Here is a 20,500-nt window from a genome sequence, read left to right on the forward strand (position 1 = left end):
CTTACCACACTTCCCAACATTCACAGGAGCTCCCCCACTCTTTTCTTGCTCCCCTCTTATATCATTTAAATCACCAATCAACAACCATGGCCCCCTTTCTCTTTCAGCAACCTCTATCATTTTGCACCAAAACTCCTGTTTCTCGCATTCTCTTAGGCTAACATAAACAAAAGTAACTTTCCACGAATCCTCATTGGCAAATTGGATTTCGCAGTGCCCAAACTGTTTATCCATCTCCTCCATCTTTATAGTCACCTTGTCCTCCACCCAGGCGATCCAGATCCCACCAGAAAACCCAGCCCCCGGGATGACTGTCACTTTTCTAAAGCCCATACTCCTCATCAATCCCTCTGCTCTACCACCATCTACTCTTGTTTCTAATAAAACCACTACATCTGGATTTTTCTCCTTCACCAAAAAATTCAGACCTCTCTTCAAACCCCTTCCTCTAGCACCTCTGCAATTCCACACTAAAATTTTTTGATTCATAAACATTAAAAAACTTTTCAAGAGAATAGGACAATTAGTCAAGGGCCATCACAGCCTTCCCCATTTCAAAATCCAAGTCACACTGCCCAGTATTCACCTCAAACACAGCTTCTTCTAGATCTGGAGGTCTTCCACTTGTTGAACCTTCCATTAGTGCATCTTGTCTCCTAAAATTGGGACCATGGCCCCTCTATTATTGTCAACTTCTTTCAAACATTCTCTTTCCCAAGTTAATCGTCTCACAACCTCTTTTTGCCCCGAAATAAACTCAATTCCTACTTTGGCTTCTCTTTCCTTTCTTCTCACCACCATTCTTCTTTCCTTATCCTCCCTTATGTTTCCAACCTCATTATTCTCCTTTTTAGGCCCCTTCAAAGATTCAAGGTCCTGTTGTCGTCTATTTCGCTTGATCCGTTCTTCAACTTCCTTCCAGGACTCAGGGTTTGCTCCTTGAGTAATCAGTAAAGGATTCACAGTTTCAGAGGTTTGCTTCTCTTCCTCTACCTCTTCTACTACCAATGTTGTAAATCTGGAACCTGAGCTCTTGCATACCCCTCCAGTACTACCAATCCCTCCACGCCTAGTCCTCCTTTCCTTCCTCACCGTCATCCAAGCTCCATAGAGTTTTTCCTTCTTTTCTTTCTCCCCACTTCCATCCTCCTCCATATGCTCCTACCTTCTAGAATTAGCCTCATCCCCAGCCTTTTCACTACATTCTCTCTCAAAATGCCCATACCTCCCACATCCATAACAGAGAAGATGTAAACCTTCATATTCTACATCATATTCTTTCCCTTCAAAAATAATCCTAGGCAGTAAGGGCTCTCTTAAATTCACCTGAACCCCCAGCCTCGCAAAGCTTCCTCTGGTTAACAAGGAAGTAGCTAGATCTACCTTCACAATATTACCAATCCTATCTCCTATTGCTACCAGAATCGTCTCCTCATATGCTTCCAGAGGAAAATCTGTTAGCCTCACCCATACTATAACATCCTCAATTGATTCCATCAACGGATCAAAGTTCCTCCTCCACTTTCTAACCGTCAAATAATGATCCTGGATCATCCAAGGACCTCCCGCTAGAGCTTGCTCATAATCAGATTTGTTAGAGAAAGTTACCACAAAAAAATCATTTCTCAAATCAACTACTGAAACTACTCCATCCCTAGCCCACATTCTTTGCAACCTCTCTTCCATCTTGCCCAATCCAAGTTTCCAGCCCAACAATTTAACAATTAGGCTCAACTCAAATGGCTGACAGATATAATCTACTACTTCTTTAGAAAGAATGAATTCAGGAATAGTAGCATTACCTCTCTTGTGATCAATAATCCGAATCCCTTCCTTGATCTTTTCTTTCTGCAAACGCGCCCTGCTCGATGATTCTTCCTTCCCATTCGAGCTTACTCCTTTTAAAGTATCACTAAACAATCTGGTATGTCCTTCAAAATCCATGTCCATTGCTCTCCCATCATCATTCCTTACTTTCTTCTTGTTTCGATGCAGGAGATCTGCCTCCTCCGCCGTGTGCCACCCAGAATCGTTCAAGCTCGGAAAGTCCGCCAACGAGAGCAAACTTCGACTCATCGTGTTTTTTGGTTCTTCTGTAATAAGTTTTTAGTGTCATAGATGCTTTATTTACCAAGCATTCTGTTTTGGTAAGATAAATTATGCAACATTATTGATAAGAATATTAAATGTATTTTTAAATAAATAAAGCTTCGTGCATACATAAAAACAGCGCACAGAGTAAACTGTGTGTATATAGTAACTTCATTTTAATTTTAATTCTTGAAACTTAAAATGAGTGGTTTGAAATTTTGGTCGTTGAAATCATATTTCAGGGAACAAAAACACTGTTTTAGCGATTAAAATTCTTTAATCAGACCAAAATGAGATTAAATTTTAGGGACCAAGAATACTATGTTATGATACAAAAATATATGGGCTCAAGTGAAAGAAATGGGCCTAAACTTATTAAATGGGCTCCAGTAGTCGCTATGCAAATGAAACTTATAAGGTGCCTGTTTGGGTCAGCGTTTGCTGGCCCAAACGTGGCTTATAATCACTTATAAGCTCGGTGGAAAATTTGGCCCGTTTGGCAGAGCAATATGGCAATTGGGCTTATCATTTTTTAAACCCCCTGAACGCACGATTGGCATAAGCTCGTGCCTAGCAGCTTCTGGCCCCTGGGAATTCAGCTTATGACCGTTCTGACACCACCTTTTATTTTTCTCTTCACATCTGCCTTCCTTTCTTCCCTAACCCTCGTGACTCTCTTTTCCTTTTAACCCGAGCTCCCAGCTTGCTCCGTCTCTGCTCGGCTCGAGAACGTCCGTCGGTGGTCGCGTCTGAGAAGCTCGTCGCTGGTGACCGTGAGCTCCGTCCGGTCATCATCGCGAGGTCAGCTGTTGGGGTGAGGTGTCCGTGGCTTGGTGGATGCCGTTCGTTCATCACAAGTCGGAGCTGCTCTCACCGTTTGCAACCGACGTCGCCGGCGTCTGCCTCTGCGTTTGAGCCGTGCGTGGAGATCTTGGCTTCCCAGTGCAATATACCGTTGGATCTACCTCTGGTAGCTTGGATCTACTGCAGGTTGGCCGGTTATGTCGTTTTTTCGGTTTGATCCCCGGTCGTCCTTGAATTTGTTGTCCTCCCTGAATTTCCTGTCATCCTTGAATTTCCTATCGTGCTTGAATTCAGATTTGTTCATGATTGCTGCATGTTGAGGACCGACTGGTTGACACCGAAACAGGGACCGAATGTAGCATAAAATTTCTACTTGCATATCGATTTTCTTCCTCTGTTTTCCAAGGCTGAAACAACGATTAATGGTTCAAGAATTTCCTATCGTGTGTTAGTTCGGATTTGTTAATGATTGCTGCATGTTGAGGACCGACTGGTTGTGACACCGAAACAGGGACCGAATGTAGCATAAAATTTCTACTTGCATATCGATTTTCTTCCTCTGTTTTCCAAGGCTGAAACAACGATTAATGGTTCAAGGAAACGGCGTATAGGATTCTCTTGATTTTTATGGTTATAGGATTCAAGAAATTGTTGCGTATATACGTTGTTAATGGCGAGATATGGACCTCTGGAATTGTAATTTTCAGAATTACAATGGTTGTTGTTTTGCATGTCCTTAGCTTCGGTCTCTTGATTTTTATGGTTATAGGATTTGATCTCTATGAGGGTAAGGTAGAAGAGAATGAGGTGGTAACATGGTGTATATATGTGTATATATGTGTGTCCGGATGGTTCATTTGATAAAGCTAATTAACGGAGTTGATAGAGCAAAGTAATAAGACATTAATTTGTACTATACAAAGAAATTAAGGACTATGTGGATAATTACTTAAAAATCATTTGGAATTAATTTGGGGAAGTCTCAATCAAAATAAATTTAATGTTGTTCTTTCTCCTGTTATATTCTCTTACTTCTCTCTAATATGATATTTATTTAACTAATTTAATTATATTAAAAAAGTTAGGTAAATTAGTTAATTATGATAAATATAACTTATTTTTGTAAATAATCTTGTTCATCATTCTTAATTTGGTTTTTATTTTACTCCTACATAGTTAAATTAGGATAAAAATTAATCAATGTAATGTAGTTTAGGTTCAATTTATATGATATATTGAAAATTTAATTTCAAAATGTTCACAATCAATTACCACTGGAAAATAGTGGACATTGACATTGTGATTATATATTTATAATTTTAAAAAATATTGAATAAGAAAACTAAACAGCTTATGCAATTAAAATGTGTTACTTGGTGATATATGTTTGTTTGGTTACAATGTATGTGTTATATAATACGGCTTTCATTATTACATATTTAGGGCTTTGGTTGATTTAGTTGCTCTTATCTCGATCAAAGGGCGTAGAGAAATGGATAATGACAAGGGAAAAGCGACATGGGATCATTACACGACAAAAATTCTAATCGATGTTTGTGCCGAGCAAATAGTGCACAAAGAAAGACAAGGAACATCGTTTACAAGACCTGGTTGGTTGAAAATTGAAAAGAATTTTCGGGAAAGGAGCGGGAAAATGTATGACAAGAAGCAACTGAAGAACAGATTTGATGTATTGAGAAAAGATTGGAAATTGTGGGAAAAACTGATGTCTGGGGAGACTGGCATTGGTTATGATGCAGCCACAAATAGGGTGTTGGCCTCTGATGAGTGGTGGCAACGAAAAATACTGGTAATTATTTGTGTTAGTTGAGTTTTAATTTTGAATATCAGAAGGAACAGCGCTTAATTATGCCTAATTATGTTCATGTAGGTGGACCCTAATTTCAAGAAATTTAGACATCAGGGGCTGATGTTTGCATCAGATCTGATGAGAATATTCAGAGATGTTGTGGCTTCGGGAGAGTATGCGTACGCACCATCAGCCTCACAGCCTCAGCCAGCGTTTGCTCCACAGCCTGACACAGAAGAGGAGGATGTTTATAGAGTCGGGCTAGACCAACAAGAAGGGTCAGGGGATAGTGAGGATGAAAACTTTGGTGTGGACCCAACAGCCAGTGCCTTCACAAATGACTTCGCTGCTTGCAACATAAACACCCCCGCAAGTACTGGACCAAGTGGCTCAGGAAGCTATGGAAAGAGAAAGAGGGGTGAGACATCAGATGCAAAGAAGAAGAAGAAAGTTGCTGCAACTACATTAATTTCTGATAGCCTGAGTGTCATAGCAGCTGCTTCTGACAAGCGAGCAGCAGCATTGGTTGAAGATCCCCAATAGTTGATAAGGTTTTGGCACACCTGACTACCGTTGAGGAGCTTAATGATGACAATCAACTATATTATGCATGTGCCAAGATGCTTACGCGGTTGAGGTGGGCTAGGCGAGCCTATTTGGGGCTTATGCATGATAGAAGCAAGTTGTTGAGGTGGTTGATACCGGCAGCACAAGACCCAGACACATGGAAGTGACCTGCAGAATAGGATTTAGTTTAGGACTTAGCTGTTTAACTATTGTTATTGCACTTGTTAACCTGAACTACCTGCTGTTTTAACCTAAACTGATGTGGCATGTTGTAGGAACTTTATTAATCATTATGTTTTAACCTAAACTGATGTGGCATGTTGTAGGAACTTTATTAATCATTATGTAATATATTTACGCTAATTTCTACTTGTCATCTATGCGTTTGGTTTTTCTGTTTGCAGTATGAAAATTATTTACACTTTGTTTAGTGTAATCCTTATAATGCTTACATTTTGTTTTCACCATAATTACAGGGTTAATTCCAGAAATGGCTAATTGGAACGATGATTCACCATGGAATGAAGATACTTTATGGAATTGGAATAACGATTCACAGCCAAATGAAGATGACCATTCAACCATAATTAATGAGGAATTAACACAATATGAAGCAGTAGGTGCATTGGTTGGTCATTATTGTGAAATGTACATGCTTAAACAACCGTGCAGAACTAGTGAGCAGACAGGAAATTTATGGGTACAAGGCATTATGAATGGGCATGATGATCGATGTCATGAAATGTTTAGAATGGATAAAGATGTTTTCCACCTCTTATGTACTAAATTGGTGGAACATGGTTTACAAAAGTCTAAGTACGTAGGAATTGAAGAAATGGTTGCGATGTTTTTAAACACGGTTGCACATGGACAATGCAATAGGATGATCCAGGAACGATTTCAACGATCAGGGGAAACTGTAAGTAGGCACTTTCATAATGTACTGCAAGCTTGTCTTAGCCTATCGAGTGAACTTATTCGACCCATAGATCCAACATTTCGTGGAACTCATAGAAAAATTGAGAACGATCCACGTTACTACCCATTTTTTAAGGACGCAATCGGAGCAATTGATGGCACTCATATACAGTGTGTTGTCCCCGCTGCAAAACGAGACAAATTTATTGGCAGAAAGGGATATCCATCACAAAATGTCATGGCTGTATGTGACTGGGATATGTGTTTCACTTTTGTCTTGGCAGGATGGGAGGGATCTGCACATGATGCTCGTATATTTGATAGTGCTATTACAAATTCATCTCTTAATTTCCCTCATCCACCTCCAGGTATATGTTTATGTGTTCCAATCATGCATGTTCTTTTAATTATTTCATACTTTTATTCATTTCACAATCTCTCAAATTGTTTCGTGAATCATTAGGGAAATATTACTTGGTTGATGCGGGATATCCAACACCAAATGGATATCTAGGTCCATACAGATCTGAGCGCTACCACCTTCCAGACTTCTGACGACAAGTAGGATTCCGAAATAGCAACGAAGCCTTTAATTATTATCATTCCAGTTTAAGGTGCACAATAGAAAGAACATTCGGTGTTTAGAAGAATAGATTTCAAGTCCTCCGAAATATGCGCAGTTACGACTTCCAAACACAAGTGTATCTGGTTTGTGCAACAATGGCCATTCATAACCTTATAAGGAGACATTCGAGCTCCGACTTGTTTTTTGAACAAGCTGAAAATGGTAATAATGTGGGCGAACATGATCAGGCTGAAGCTAGTCAACCATCATCTTCAAATGTTACATCACAGTCTTCATCGCATATGAATCGCGTCCGTGATGCAATCAGAGACCAAATTATCCATAGCTTATCTATTGATTAGTTATGTAATATTATTTAGTTTCACTTTATTGCAATACTGTAAATTGGAGTTAAAAACATGTTTACCCATTCAAATTATGTTTCGTTTTATATTTGCAATTTTTTTCCCATTTCTCTTATGTTTTCAAATTTAATTCCCTCGATCAATTTCACTTCTTCATATCAAATTAACAATAATTCACTGTATTATATCAATTCATTTTTTTTCATGTTTCACATTATATTTAAAATATTTGTTATATTTTTTTTGAAATTTTAAAATTTAATTCACTCATTAATTTGACTTCTTCATAATAAATTATTTTAATTTCATTGTATTATGTCAAATCATTTTTTGTTATCATATTTCATTATTTATTAACACTTATACCCATTTTAGTCATTTTATAACCAAACTCACTTTTACTCAACTATAATCCAAACACCTTTTTACCAATTTCACTTCTGCAAATTAGCTTTTCTGAACTCCAATCCAAACACAATTCAGCTTATCCAATTTAGCTTTTACCAACTTCACTTCTCCATAAGCTACTTTTCCTATAAGTTGCTTTTTCAATCGCTCATCCAAACGGACCCAAGAGCAGTCCTCTATCTGTGACGCTTTCCTCTGAAACTGTCACTTTCTCTTTCCTCTCCGTGTTGTGATTTCTATTATTTTCCCAGATTCCCTATGACTATTCTTGAGTACTATAAGAGCTAATCAAGAATTAAATTTGATTCTGTGTCAATTCACTTTGTATCCTATCTTTTGTCAAAATATTCCTATTAACTGATTGTAAGGGGTTCTTATAAAGGGATAATTCGAATCACCTCATACATATGATTAAAAATGATAGTTTAGGAAAATCAATACATATTTGTAACAAATAACCAACTTAACTAATTTTCTTAATATCCTCATATTAGTTATTTAACTCTTATATTAAAGACCGGAAGTAGCATTTCCTTTTTTACTATTTTACTGTGATGAATTTTGAATAATACAGCACCATATTTAATTTGCATCCATATCTCTGTTCTATTTTCTTGTGCATTTCTGATTATAATGTCAAGTGACATCAGTGTTACACACTAGTCTCAAATTTTAAAGATAAAAAATAAAATGATGCCAAATTTCAGGAACTTAAAATAGTATTAACTCTTTCCTAAACCTATAATTAGATTTTGTCCCAAACAACCTCACTAATGACATATATAAGAAGAGTTTTTATGGCAGTATTAACGATGGACTAAAACTCTTATGTTTGGAGCGAGTATGAAAAAAAGCACATGATGACAAATTAAAGACATGATACTAAAATTGAGGTCAAATTAAAGAGTTGAAAGCACTCACTGTTGGTGCCTGACGACTGCGACTCCATTGGCGGAATCAGAGAAAGATGAAGCCTTCAATCAATGTAACGTAACTTTGCCCCTTCAACTTTGCCGTAAGCTCACTGACACCTTCAATCGAATCCATCATCACTTCAATTCCTTTATTTATAGGAATCAGTCATCATCAGCTTCCATTATTTTATTGTGAACCTCTTCTGTCTCCCGCAACACATGGACATAAACAATTGTTTTAATGTACAACTATTGTGTAAATCATCCAATACCAGCTCTAGTTGTTAATATACAAGAGGTAGATAACTTGATTTGTGGATATTAAGAAAACATTAATTAAGTTAGTTATTTACAATAAATGAGTGTTGTTTTTTTTAGAATATTCTTTTTAATCATGTATATCGCAACTACCATTTGATGAGAATTGTTTTGTTATGTACAATTAATATGGATGTTTTGAAAAAGAAATTAAACAATTTGACAGACAATAAGTGCGTTGAGATATTATATTTAAGACCAATATGAACAATTATTTAGCTGATGGATGTGGTATTAATTAAACTAAGAGGGTTTTTATTTCATGTTTTATCCTATATAAATTAAAATTAAAATTTGAAAAACAATATAAGGTACTATTTTGGTCTTTACTTTAAGATACACTATCTTATGTCTTTAATATAATATAAGATTTAGTTTGTAGTCAATTTGATTATCTTAAGAAAGTTAGTTAATTTGGTTGATTATAATATCTCCGATTTTTAATATAAGAGTTAGGTAATTAATTTTTTAATACTAAAGAAATTAGTTAAGTAAGTTGTTTATAATAAATAGGTATTATCTTCTCTAAAACACAATTGTTAATCATTTGCATTATAATGAAAATTTTTTAACATTTGTAATCACCATGGTGCCTACTTTGGGGAAAATGAATTAAATATGGAAGACACAATTGATTAGGGTATTATATTTATGACAAAATTGGATCTCCAATTAACTGTTATACTTAGTACCTGAGGTAGTTAGTAATTAATAAGACATGCTCTTCCAAAAATGTTGGTATCTATTTATTTTTTTTTTAAAAAATGGCATTTGAAAACATAGGTAAGGGCGTACATGTATTAATGAGCAAAATTGATGTGTGTGGAGCATTGACGAGTAGAAGCACTGATCAATTTAGAGAATATGTAGGTGCATTGTATGATGATTTTTTTTTGTATTTAATTATTATTGAGAGAGCATCAATATGAATAATTTAAAAAAAAATGATAAATATGAGAAATAGCTACCATGATCAATAACGTCCTACCTTGAGAATGAGAGGAATAATAAAAGTTTAAACATCTAAAAAAAAATGTCATTTTCAATCATTATTCAATAGCCCAGAAAACAATTGAAGCTGAGGACAATTGTTACTGCAGTTTGTTTCCTGGGATTCCATTTAGTGAAGCTGTGAAGTTGAAGGTCGGTCGCCTTTGCTCTGCCTCTGCGTTTCCAGACGCGAAAGCAATTTTCACCTGGGATTATTATCACGGTACCAAAGTAACATACACAGACAATACATGCATACAACAATATATATTACTAAATTTCAGAGATGAACAATTATGATCAGGGGAAGTTATATTATAAAATTATAAAAAAATTGGATTCTTTAATTAAGATTTTTTTCCTATAATTTATTTTATAACAACTATAGACAATTTTATTTTACTTAAATTTAAAACAATAATTAATAAGAGTAATTGTTTTTTGAAAAGTGACAATGGGGTGCCCAGCCATGCGGACATATTGCTTTTTGCATCTAGCAGTCTTTCTTCTTCTTTTTACTTTTCCTTTTTGACTTATACTACCTCCGATCCTAATTATAAGACTCAATTGACTAATTTGAGGAGATTAAGAAAAGAAGTTAAGTTAGTTATTTGTAATAAATAGGCGTTATCTTTCCTAAAATATCCTTACTAATAAACTATATTGGCTAGAACTATAATTATTAGAAGGACTACCTTAGGAAAAGAAAATACATAAATATGAGAGAAAAAGTGGATTGGGGTCTTATATTTAGGACCAAAATAAAAGTTAAACAGGGTCTTATATTAAAGACTGGAGGTAATACATCACTTGTAATTCTAATCTTCTCACTGTATGCTTCTTTATTCTTCGGTATTATACTCTGTTTTTTAAAATTTTTTAAGGGACATAATTCGTTTTCTACCCAGCCATCTTTCTCTTTTTGGCTTATACGTCACCTGTAATCTTGTTTGTGCTTTGCTTTTATTCCAATCTTCTCAGTATGTGTGCTTCTTTATTCTTTCATCATATTCTGTTTTTTCCTTTCTAACTTTTTTATTAGGTACATAGGTCCTTTTGCATCCAGCAATCTTTTTTCTTTTTTCTTTTTTAATTTTTTTGCTTATATGTATCACTTGTATTCTATTTGCTTTGCTTTTATTCTAATCCTCTCGGTGTGTGCTACTTTATTCTTTGATTATATTTTGTTAACCTCTTTTGCTAGCTTATGAATTACTATTCTTTTCTTGGTTCCAATAAAAAAAGGACTCGACAACATGATTATTATGTACCATTAAAAACTGGAGACTTTTATCACCTACTCTCGTGTGGCTCTATACATAATGATGATGATAATTGAACGTGAGAAGCACTGCTACAAAAAAGAGCCTTCACGAAGTTAATTTGTGACGGTTATCAAGCAAAACACTATAAACAAAATAACGGTAACATTTTTGTAATTATATGAAACTAAATTTTATTTTTCACAGCTGTTATTTTCTATGGCTATTATTCTAAAAACCACAATGAAAAGTCTTTTTATAGTGGTTTTTTTTTTAAAAATGTTTTAGAAAGTTTATCAGAATTTTAAAACATTTTCATCACATGATAGTTTTTTACTTTTCATGGTCAAAGCTCATGGTCCTCCACTATCATGCTCACTTGATTTTCTTCCTCCTCCCACTTTTACTGACATTTTTTCCTTGCTTTTGTTGTCTTCGCCGTATTCTTCCATCTCCATCACTATCGCATCATCTTCTCCATTCTTATTTGTGGGTTTTTTGTCATTTCATGGGTTTCATAGTTTTTGGTGGTTTGGTTGTTTGATATGGGTAGTGTTTTCTTTGATTAAAAAATTATGTTTATTCTTAGTTTGAATAAATTTATTTTTTGTCACTCTCCTTGCTTAAACATACTTTGATACATAAAGCTTGAATAGGTCTAAATTTTGTTCTCCTTATTTTGTAGATCTGAGTTTGATAGCCTTAAATTTATGAGTTTTATTAGATCTGGGTGTTTGATTTTATTTTTATCAAATCTTAGCGGTTTCAATCTAATGGTTGAAGGCTTTGATGTTCTACTAATAGTGAACGGCTTTAGTTCTTGAGCGAAGTGAGAGGAGAAGAATTCAATAATAAATAAATAAACTTTTCACAGCAATCATTCACATAACAGTCGTGAAAAGTCACATACCATAGTCGTTTCTAAACCACCGTGAAATCTTCTACTTTTTTACATCAATGGCATAGACATTGCACTCAAAATCTCCATGAAAAACTCATTTTAACTGTCATAAAATGCCTATTTTGCAATAGTGAAGTCAAGAATAAGAATATTCTTCAAAAAGACAATGATAAAATTAATTGATAACCTTCATAACTACCAAACACTCAGTCCAACTCGATGTATAACTTAACAAGAAGTCTCAAGTTTAGCTTCTAAAAATGCAGCAATATAATGTTGTGTTTATCTAACTCTAAAAGTAGAATAGATGTGTGTATATATACTACCTCTGGTACTAAATATAAGAATTAGTTAGAAATTTAATTTGATCCTAAATATATAAGACCTCAATACATTTTTTTCTCTTATATTTATTCTTTTTTTCCCAAAATAATGGTCCCCATAGTGTTTATACGTGTTAAAAAAATTTCATTCTAATACACATGATTAATAAAATTATTTTAGGAAAAACAACACCTATTTATTATAAATAATTAAACTAATTTTTTTATATTAAGGAATGAAGGTACTAAATTAAAAAAAATCATATAATCTTCTTTCATTGAGAAAGAAATATTTAAAAGACTGACACGATTTTATAATAACAAAGGGAGCAGCAACATAAATGATAAAAGAAAAAATTAGAGCAAAGTACCTCTTAAGTTGAGTAAGTGTAGCATTGCTCATTATATTGTATCCATGATAACCCATATGTCCTGGTCTTCTATTTTTGGGAGCTCTTCAATGAAATTCATGGTTATGCTTTTCCAAATTCTATTTGGAATAATTTGTAGAGGCTGCAATAAATCTGGAGAAGCTCGCTCATATATATTTACACCTTGCACACGCATCGCAATACTTTTTCATTTATTATATAAATATATATATATATCATACCCTTCTATTTTTTCTTTCAGTGGGATGTTATAACTGTAATTAAATAAATAAATAAATTATTTTTTTGTTCGGAATATATGGTAAATTAATTTCTTATAAGACATTTCTTAATCAGTGGAAACGAAGGAAAAAAAATAAAACACACGTAAAATATGGTTTAATATCTTTTCCCTAAAAAATGAGGGATTTAAAATAGCTAGGAAGTTTGCATTTCAATCATAATATATAAAGAAAACAAAAGTTTGAAGCACTTACTATTTGGCCCCAGCCAGCTGTGATTCCATCTGCATATATAATAATGGGTGATGAACGAACCTGTGCTGGAAGTCTCTTCGTTGGCTGAGAAAAACACACAACAAATTAAAGACATGGAGGTTATAATGACAAGAATATATATACACACACACATATACATATACATATACATATATATACACAACAAATTAAAGACATGGAAGATATAACGACAAGAATATATATATATATATATATAGAGAGAGAGAGAGAATACAAAAGCGCGCGTGAATTGGAGAAGTAATTAATTAGCAAAGAGCTTGATTGAAGCACTCATCACCTGTGTTTGATGACAACTATGCCTCGCTCTTCGTTTCCACACTCTTCAATTTGCTGTAATTAAGATGACTTACATGTATAATACTACATTCAGTACTTAATATAAAACTTTATTTGATTTTTATTTTGATCCTAAATATAAGACTCCAATCCACTTTGTCTCTCATGTTTATCCATCTTTTTCAAAATAGTCCTTCTAATAATAGTAGTTCTAGCTTAGAATATTTTAAAAAAGACAGCACCTATTTATTACAAATAACTAACTTAACTTATTTCCTTAATCTATTCAAATTAGCCAATTAGTTTTTATATGTATGCCCAGACCAGAGGTAGTATAATGGAGACCTTCACTCCATCGCTTCCTTCATTTTATATTTTTATTATTATATTCCTTTGCACCCCCTTTTTCTCTCCTCTGCTCTCCACGTGGACTAGTGCTAGTAATGCAGGCAGGCGGTGCAGATACGGGTCAACCCGTAACGGTGCGGGCCAAAAGTGGTGGTAGCCCGCCTAAGCTTAGTTTGAAATGTTGAAATTAGACTTGGAGTTTTAAACTTAAATAGTAGGTTATAATAAAATAATGTGAGGATTAATTTATAATTTGAGAAGATATTTTAGAAAAACTAACACATATTTTTTTTTAAATAATTAATTTGACTATTGTTCTTATTCAAATTAATTAAGTAAATCTTTTATGTGTATATTACATATCCAATTACATGAATGAGGAGATGTCCATGTGGAATTTAAGGGTCAAAATTCTCCAACTATGTTATATAATATATTAGGAATTGTATAAAAATAAAAATTAAAAAAAGAAAGAAAGAAAAGCAAGCTAGCCGCAGCAAAGCGGGTTGAAAACGGTGCAGGCTTGACGTAGGCTGGCGGGCTCAGCCTGTGAGCCCAACCCGCATTACCAGCTCTACTCATGGACATATTGAGCTACCTTTCTTTTTGCTGGCTAAACATTGTCTTTGATATATCAAAAAAAGAATAGTATGGTAATAATGTCTTTTGAGAAGTCTCGTAGCTAGCAGTCTTATAATTTAATACTACCTCATGCACTCAATATAAAAACTAGTTGACTAATTTAAATATATTAAGAAAATTGATTAAGTTAGTTACTTATAATAAATTGATGCTATCTTCCCTAAAATACCCTTAATAATAATATGTATTAGTTAGAACTGCTATTTAATGAATTATTTAACATGTGCAACTATTACAAGGATTACCTTATAAAAAATAGATAAATATGAGAGACAAAGTGGATTAAGATCCTATATTTAGAACCAAATTAAATGTCAAAAACTAGTTCTTATATTAAGGACTAGAGATAGTATATAGGTAAACAGAAAAAATGATCAGAGAACTTATTCTGGATGGGCATCTATGCTTAGATAGTTCATTGTCTTTATCATTCCTTTTTCTCTTGATTTCCCTGTAAAAACAAATTGCTTGTGAGGATGATTAATGAGGTCAACTGACGCTCGTTTTTTCATTCCTGGCTATCATAATATTGAGAAATATAAGTGATATCATTAAATTCTCATTCTCATCCAATTTTCTAACCTTTTATTATTCACTGATGATAATGTTTTTATGTTTACATCACTTTATTCTCAATTTCATAGGACGTCCCTCAGTAATATTATGCTATTGGGTAAGCCTTGTTTGTCATTATCCCTTTTTTTTTAATTTCGTTTCTAAATATTATAATAACATTCTATTATACGAGTATATTAATAAGGGAAAACTGTTTATTCTGTTGATTCACATACATATCTGGGCTTATTGTCGGTGGTAGTGAAGATCGTCATGCAACCATATGGAACGGCAATTGCTTGTGGTTCTTGCATGTGTTACCTGATTAATGGAGAAACAGAAGCAACGAGGAAGGAGACTGGAATGACACAAAGGATTAATGTTCAAATTTATTCCAGAAATTTTTACTCAGAAGTGTTGGGCACCTGAAAGATTTTTTTAGTATAAATTTGTCCTGACAATTTAAAATCGTAACAATATTGTCCCCTGCTATTAAAAAACTAACATTGATTGTTAACATTTTTAACAGCATGAGGAAACAATATTGCTACAATTTTAAACTTTTTGAACAAATTTGTATTAAAAAAATTTTCGAGTGTCCAACGATCTTGAGTTAAAACTTTCGAGACAAATTTGCATTTAACCTTTAACACAAATAACTAATGTAAGTATGCTAAATTGCTAATTTATACCAACACAATCTGTTGGTTGAGGTTGTAATCGACCCCATAAAGCGGAGAACACACATATTAAGGGTCTTGCGCTAATAATGAATTTGCTTTTGCCAATGATTGATTATGTTAAAGCCCTTGTTTGGTGCTATTGGTTATGCTCATCAAGTTTGGCTCTTTAATCCCAGGTCATATGCTAGCCACTTTTAACATCAATGTGCTATATTCCCATGAATGGAATTGGAACAAACACTACTAGAGAATTATAAATACCTGACGCTAAATACTTGACGGTTATTCAAAAAACTATCAAATAAAAGGAAGCCCTAAAGAGGAAAAAAAATACTTGACGGTTATTCACTATAATCGTCAATTATTTGTTTAAAATACTTGACGGTTTTGTGGAAAAACCGCCAACTATTGTTTGCCTGAGGAATACTTGACGGTTTGTCAATAAAACCGTCAAATATTTTAACCAAATACTTGATGCTTATAGAGAATAACCGTCAAGTATTCCCTTTTAAAATTTCTATTCTATTCATTTCAACAAAACTCTTTTAAATCTTTGTCGCTGTTTTCTCTCTTGCTTGCTCTCTCGATACCTTCAAACAATCAAATCTCCCTTCCCTACCTCATTTTCACATGTCCCCATTGATTTTGTGGTTCTTCTCCATTGTGCTTGTGTTTTCTACTTCGGTCTCGCTTTTTGTCATTCATGCTATCATCTTCTACTGCGTTTTCTTCTTCCCTCTGGGTTGTCTCTAGTACTTAAATTTGGTTCTGCTTGTTTGCCTAGGTTAGTCACCTTTCTTTGTTGTCTTTAGAGTTTTATGGGTGGAATGACATTTTTTTTCTAGTTCAATTCACGTGTTCTTTAGTTTTTTGCTTCATTTTCTTGTTGCTCTTCGGATGTTCTGAGTTAGCATGGTTTGTGAGTTGAATAGAACTATTGATTTCCGTGAGTGGGTTCTTATTGTTTCCAGTTTTGAATGGTAGTATTGCTTTATGTTTATAGTGTTTTGATTGTTCTAATTGTTAATAGTAAATGGTAACAATATAATGAAGAAGAATAAGGGAAGAGAATAAGAAATGATGGGGAAATGACATTGTTTTAAATAGTTTTAGGTTATTTAGATTTAATTAAACTTGCATGAATGATAGCTTTAGATCTTAGGTTTTCTAAATTAAAATTGCCTAAGGTAGAAGGATTAGGAAGTGTTTATTTTAAGCCATTATACTGCTGAATTTTTTTCAATTGGAATGGGACATGATTAAATTTAGATGGCATTGTTTCTAAATTCAATGACTTTATTTTGAGTATGAAGAATTAAACTTCTATGCAAGTTAATTGGAATTCAATTGCTTTATTTTTCTTTCATCAATGTTGTTATTCGTTACAGAATTGTACCAAATTTAGAATTGTTTAAATGATTAAATCTGAGCTAGGATGTTCAATGTGGGTTTTGATTGTTTGTTTCATTGTGGTTTGTTTAAAGTTAATATAGTTCAAATAGAGGGCATAACGCCTGAAAAATGCTCATTTTTAAGCTGTTATACTGTCAAATTTTTTTTCAAATAGAATGGTACATGATTGAATTTATTTCAATTAGTAGTTGTTAATGACTAAAATTACTAGTTGGTAATAGTTGGAATAGCAGAACTAAAATTAAAGAGGGTTAACATGTGATCAGTTGTGACTCATTGATTTCCTATCTTTGTATAATTTGCTCAACATCTTTAAGTCACTGATCATATTTTCTTCTAAATGTTTAATGTTAGATAGGGACCATAGACAAGGAATGGATATCTGCCAACTGCCTATCAAAAGAATACTGGGACAACATAGAATATTTTGTTAAGTTTGCGGTTGAGCATGCCGGTGATCACAATAGCATTATTTGCCCTTGTATTAAGTGTTGCCTTCTCAAGAGGGTTCCACTATCCGTTTGTGAGAGCTACTTAATTATTAATAGAATTTATCAAAGTTGTAAGTGTTGGACAAAGCACGAGGAGACAATAGATGTGGGTAATAGTAGTCAAGAATAGTAGTCGAGAGTATAGTAAAAGCTGTGGAACAATTAATTTTGACACAAGTATATATTAAGCTGACTGTCTTAAAGACATGCCCAACACGATTAAAGGGGAGCTCGAGGACTGTCTAGAAATGTTTGAGAGGTCTGTATGAAGGTTGTACTGAGTTCACAAAATTGTCTACAAAAATTATATAACTTGAAGGCAAGGAATGGTAGGAGTGATGAAAAGACCTCTTATTAATACAAAATTTATAACATAATTTTAAGAAGATAACCATGATAGAAAAAGAATTGAGTTAGAATGTTAAAATACTACCATGGTTATAAAGAATTTGTCTTATTTCGAAAATAGCCCAAGAGACTTAAGATACATAAAACACCCATAAGTTTGACAGCAAGTACCACATGAACTCAGGGCCCAGTAATCACCCACGAGCCCAACATAAACATTCGTCCCATAAAGACTTAGGGTACAAGAAACAGGGGGTGCTCATCCCAGCCTACAAGTCGTACACATATTCAATCCATAAGAGTAACACGTGCAACAAAGTCTTATGGCCTCTAGCCATTCTAATAATACTTCATCAAATATAGTCATCCAACAACTAAACAAAAGTAAGTATATGTTAGCAAAATTATGGGCCATAAGATGGGAATATACATAACATTAGATGCGCAAACTAAAAGAGGACTACTAGGCTATGCTTTCCTATGCACCTCCCTTCGCACTGAACCAAACTAGATGGCTTTGCTAAAAAGCATTGATAAATAACAAGGTGAGTTAATTAAGTCCTAGTAACCAGTAATCAATTTACAACATATGCAAGTAGGATGATAAGTCGATGAAGTGATGCTTATACATAAAGTTTTAAGTGGAAAAATATACAACCATAGATACAATAAACACATAACCATATAAATGCCCATCCCATCTGTCAGACTCCTCCTTATAACTTTGTGACAAGGACCCGTACTTTCTATGCTGAGTAACCCGGTCAAAGGTCACCCTGCTCATTTCAAGTCAAAGGGACCCCTCCTACACCTACACTGTAACATCCTTATTTTTTTATCTATTTAATTAAATTAATAAATAAATATATGTTAGTATTAAGTTAATTAAAAAAAAAAAAAAAGTTAGATATGGCAAAGTATTATATTATTATTATTTTAATAATGTTTTGTGGGTATTGTGTGTGTGTGGATGATATTCTAGAAAATTAAACCATAGTATAGAAGTCCCACATCGACTAATCTTTAGAGTGAAGAGTTTGAGGAGCCTATATATAGGAGCTAGTGAGTGGAGCTTGGAGTAAGTAAATAATTTTCGCACATATCTGAGGTAGTCTCAGAAAAGTGCTAGTTTTAATTTTATTAACCGTTGGATCGGACTGAAATTTGGTCGGTCCATTTGGGACATCCAAATCGTTAATTTCAACGGTCGGATCACCCTTTTGATCTCCGAGTTACAAGTTATTAGGTACGTTTTTAACTTATATCTTTTGGATTTAGCAGATAGAGTCCTGAATAGTAAATTAGCATTTTAAAGTTTATTCACCGTTAGATTGAGCTATAATTTGGAGGATAGTATCATGATGGATAGGAAATTGAATTCAACGGTTAGATTATGGGTTTAACTTCTGTAGTGAGAATAACTTGGGTCGTACTAAGTCTATTTGTCTAAGTCTTTCGAAGATGGAATATAAGTTATAAATTTATAGTTTGTCTATTTCCATTATGAATTTGATGATTCTAATAAAATAATATAATAATTAAAGGATATTTAAGTAAGGAAATTTAGGAATCGAGTCTAAATCACATATATATATGTTCTTATTCCAAACCTTAGAGAAATGTCTTTTAGGCTAGAGTTCTGAGTAAAATTAAAGCTTTTAGAGAAGGAGTTAGAGGCTAGAATTTTGTGAGTAGCCTACTCTAATACTATAGAGATAATATTTTAATTTTGTTTGTAGATATAAACTCTATTGTGGCATTTTCGAGGTTGGACTCTGGTTGTAGTTGATTGATAGCTAGGAGACCAGGTAACTAAATTTCTATCTGTTGCATGCTCTAGTATGAAGTTGGTGAGCGGCTTTATAACTAATTCTATAAAAGTATATTACGTTTTATATGAACTGTCTTGTGGGATGCTATTTTAAAAAGGATTGACATAGTTTGTATTGCAAGAAATTGGTGATCATGATTATGATGTGCTATTATGAAATTCTGTTGATTATGCATATAAATGTGTCATTTTGAACCCTGTGCATCTATTTTGGGTGGGGAAAGGAGATAATTGGAGTTATTGAGATTCATATACTTGCCACGTGGTATTAGCCTCCATACGGAGCTCTATGGTTGGCTGCTATTATTGTCCCACTAGTTCTTCGAGGGACTGCGACACCCCACTAGTTCTTCGAGGGGGGACCCATGGTCCACCGAGTGCTCTGTGGTCTTTGGCCGGTCCACATCATTCGTGTGGTGAGCTTGTTAGAGTTGCCAGTCAAATGGAAAGAACTTAGCCCATGGGTCCAGTCGGCGGAAATAAGGAGGATATAAGGATGAGTTTGGGTTCAGGAATTGCATATGACATGAGATATTCATTGATATTTATATCTTTTAAATAAATGACAAGTATGTTATTTCTTTTGAAATGTATCCATTGCATGAGACTGGTGGAAATATTTGTCTTGTATGATTATTGTGAGTTTAAATGTTAAATAAATGTTTATCAACTATTATTAACTCTGTGTATCCCACCTGACACCTCGCTAGCCCATGCTAGGGTGTGGGATAGGTAGGGATTTAGTTACTGAGACGTTGTCTCACTCC

The sequence above is a fragment of the Neltuma alba genome, unplaced genomic scaffold (genome assembly GCF_004799145.2).
Source record: "Neltuma alba isolate B1F8T4 unplaced genomic scaffold, ASM479914v2 tig00006169_pilon, whole genome shotgun sequence".
Lineage (NCBI taxonomy): Eukaryota > Viridiplantae > Streptophyta > Magnoliopsida > Fabales > Fabaceae > Neltuma > Neltuma alba.